The sequence below is a fragment of the Myotis davidii genome, unplaced genomic scaffold (assembly GCF_000327345.1).
Source record: "Myotis davidii unplaced genomic scaffold, ASM32734v1 scaffold164, whole genome shotgun sequence".
NCBI classification, from domain to species: Eukaryota; Metazoa; Chordata; class Mammalia; order Chiroptera; family Vespertilionidae; genus Myotis; species Myotis davidii.
Genome location: NW_006296417.1, coordinates 3842971 through 3846080, shown reverse-complemented (window position 1 = coordinate 3846080; position 3110 = coordinate 3842971). Strand labels below are relative to the sequence as shown.

At 57.8% G+C, this 3110-nt stretch overlaps 1 long non-coding RNA gene across 1 annotated transcript in view; it reads left to right on the top strand.

Moving 5' to 3' along the window:
* LOC102761808 overlaps positions 1-3110 on the top strand; it is a 17166-nt gene continuing 14056 nt past the window's right edge. The window contains exon 1 of the long non-coding RNA XR_001515197.1: positions 1-37. This is a non-coding gene — a long non-coding RNA (uncharacterized LOC102761808). The remainder of the gene's footprint in view (positions 38-3110) is intronic.

Here is a 3110-nt window from a genome sequence, read left to right as displayed (position 1 = left end):
CCTTCCTCATCGCCTGCCTGCTGCTGCGCGTCTTCAGGTGGGTCCCGGCGCCTCTCTCCTTGCCCCGCGGGTCCACCTGCACCGCCTACCGGCCGTGACCGTTACCGTGGCCGCGTCCACGCCACCTGCGCGCACAGATGCTCTGAATGCCTCTCGGCCCTGCCTAGGCGCCCGGTGTGCTCCTCCCACCCCGCTCCCTATGCCTCGCAGGTTTGCCTGGTAACATTTTAGGAAATTTCTCCACTTTTAACTATATACATATAAAATAAATATTGAATCCCCTTGAACTCTCTGTGAATGCTTAGCACCAATAACAGCGCTCCGATTTTTGATAACCTTACACGGGATTTATGTTTATACCCGTTTCACAGATGAGAGTGAATTTTCCCGCCAGGCACGGTGGCTTAGCCAAGTAAACTCGGGGGTGGAGGTAGAATTTGTATCCAGGGCCGCCTGACTCCAGTCTCCGTCCCTTCCTTCCTCTGAGGCTCCCTAGCCCCAACCTGCCTTTTTTCTTTTTTTTCCTCGTGTTACTAAAGGAAGCAGTATCGGGCATATGGGGGTGTCTGCAGGAGGCCTGTTGGGGGTGTGCTTTGCGCCCCAAGGGTGCTTGGTGACTCCTGGTGGCCTCAGTACTCCCTGTTAGTGGGGGACAGGGACAACTCTGCTATGCTCCTACCTGGCTGAGTTGGTTTAAGCTCCATGGGTATAAGGGATCCTGGAGAGGCTTTTGTAGGTTGCTCAAGTTCAAGGAGAACGTATCGGGGAAGTTGGGAAGGACGTCCAGGTGCCTGGAGTAGGGCGATGGAGAAGGCGACAGTGGAGGCAAGGGGCATATTTCCCCCCAGTGCCTGGGAAACCCTGTCTTTGAAGGAAAGGAACTGAATGTGTCCGGTTACTGGGGCGGGCTGCCGGGTCATGTGGGTGTGTATGTGTGTGTATCATTACAGCCATTCCCTCCCCTTCCGAGTGTACACAGTGTGCTGGGGTGTTTGATCAGCTGTTGGAGGTTTGGGGCCAGGGGCTTGCTCTCCCGGTGGGAGCATTTTCAGCGGCAGGAACAGAAACCAGACCGGGAGGGAGAGTTATCTATAGGTTTGCAGTTATGATGTGTTTCCTGGTGAGTCTGTAGGATGAAATGGCAGTGGACCTGAGATAACGGAGAGGGGGGAACTGTGGCACCCCGGCCACCCCACCATCCTGTGCCCTGGCTTTGGCCATGTTCCTCACTGTGCTGGTCCCCTCATGTGGGAATTGAATTGCCCCCCTCTGGACCCCGGCCTTCCCTCTGCCCATGCCTCTGCTGACAAACCTCCCTGCGGCCATTACCTGGGCATTGCATCTGGGGCCCTTAACAAACTGAAGCCAGCGCACCTTGCGGCCATCAGCCTCCCGAGCCTTCTCTCTGTCACTTGCTCCTTTCCCCACACTCCTCGGTCCTGGCTTGTGCGTTTCCACTCCGGGGCCGGCCATTCCGCTTCACACCTGCAGAGACTGCCCGCAGCCTCCAAGGCCTGGCCCCGTGCCCCTTCCCAGTGTTCCTGGGTATCCACGTGAGGCCCTGGCTTCCTTTTCTGGCCTCCCCCAGCCCTAGCCTTCGTGCGGCCTTCATACAGCCCTTCTCCTGCTGTGCTGGGTGGCTGGGTGTAGTGTCCAGTCCCGTACTTAGAGACAGCCCAGTGTCTCCATAGCCCTCCTGGCCTGGCATCCAGCGACGCTCCATCAGCCTGATTCTCTGGTTGGTCAGGTGGAGTGAACATTGATGCCTAGAGCAACTCTGAGCCTGGAGGTTTGAAACGTTTAGCTGAAAATAGGCCGCTGAGCCCAGAAGGCGGTGGACTTTTCAAGCAGGCATTTGAACTATTTTGCCAGTCTGCTCCTTATTATCCAGGAGGGGGAGAGGAAAGTGAGCAGCGTGCGGCCAGATGTGAGGGCCCCGAGCGGGAGTTTGGGAGGGAGAGCAGCCCGCAGGCCTGGCCGGGGTGGGTCCTCATTGGCTTGGGTGCGGAGTGTTGGGAGAAGGTTCTGGCTTCACAGAGAAGCCAGGGATGGACACGATCTGCCTCCCCTTCCCGAGAAGGCGGTCTGGGGGTGAGCTACCAGGTGGACAGGATGGAGACGGGAACTGGTTTCTGATGGAGTCAGCAACTCATGGCATTTGCAGCCGGGAAGGGCCTGGGTGCTGCACAGCCCCCATGGGCTCCTTGGCAGAGAGAAAGTTGTATCTCAGGGCAGGGAGTGAGTCGTCTGTGCGATTCTAGAACACTCTCCACGTCTGTGGCTAAGGCAGTGCTATGTCCCATCACACTGCTCAATAGTCTGCACTGAGACCTTCGCCCTTTGGTCCGCTGTGGGCATCCCTCTCACCTGCCCCCCCTGCCCAGCTTCTTAACAGGCAGTTGCTGCTCCTGGCCGTTGTGCCCCGTCACCCTGAGGCTAGCTCACCTGTGCCCACAGCCCTTCCACCCACGGAAACTTCTCCACCTGCCAGCCCTCTGCCCGCCCTGAGTCCCTACTTTGTCTCTGAACCACAGCCCTTGTCTTCTGCCGCCAGCCTTGTCCCTGCTCCCACCATCGGCCCTCTGCTCAGCACGCGGGCAAGCTGGCTCTTCACGACCAAGGCCGTCCCCCCCACTGTGTCCCTGTCTTGGTTCCGCCCGCGGTTCCGCCCTTCTGAACTTCTGCGGGTTCTCCAGAGGTGTCCTGTGGCCTCAGGCCTGCGTGTTCTGCCCACTCTGACCCTCTGCCTAGAGTCCCTGTCGCCACCAAGGCCACATTGCCAGTTCCTTGCTGTTCGCCCTCCTGCGGTGTCTCCGGCAAGAAGCCGCCCTGTCAGGGCCCACCAGGGCTCCCAGAGCACACTGGAGTTTTTTTTTTTAATATATTTTTATTGATTTCAGGGAGGGAGGGAGAGAGAGAGGGAAACATCCATGATGAGAGAGAATCATGGACTGGCTGCCTCCTGCACATCCCCCACTGGGGATCAAACCCCGGGCATGTGCCCTTGACCGGAATCGAACCTGGGACCTTTTAGTCCACAGGCTGACGCTCCATCCACTGAGCCACACTGGTTAGGGCTATTATTATTTTTTTAATGATCACATACTTTT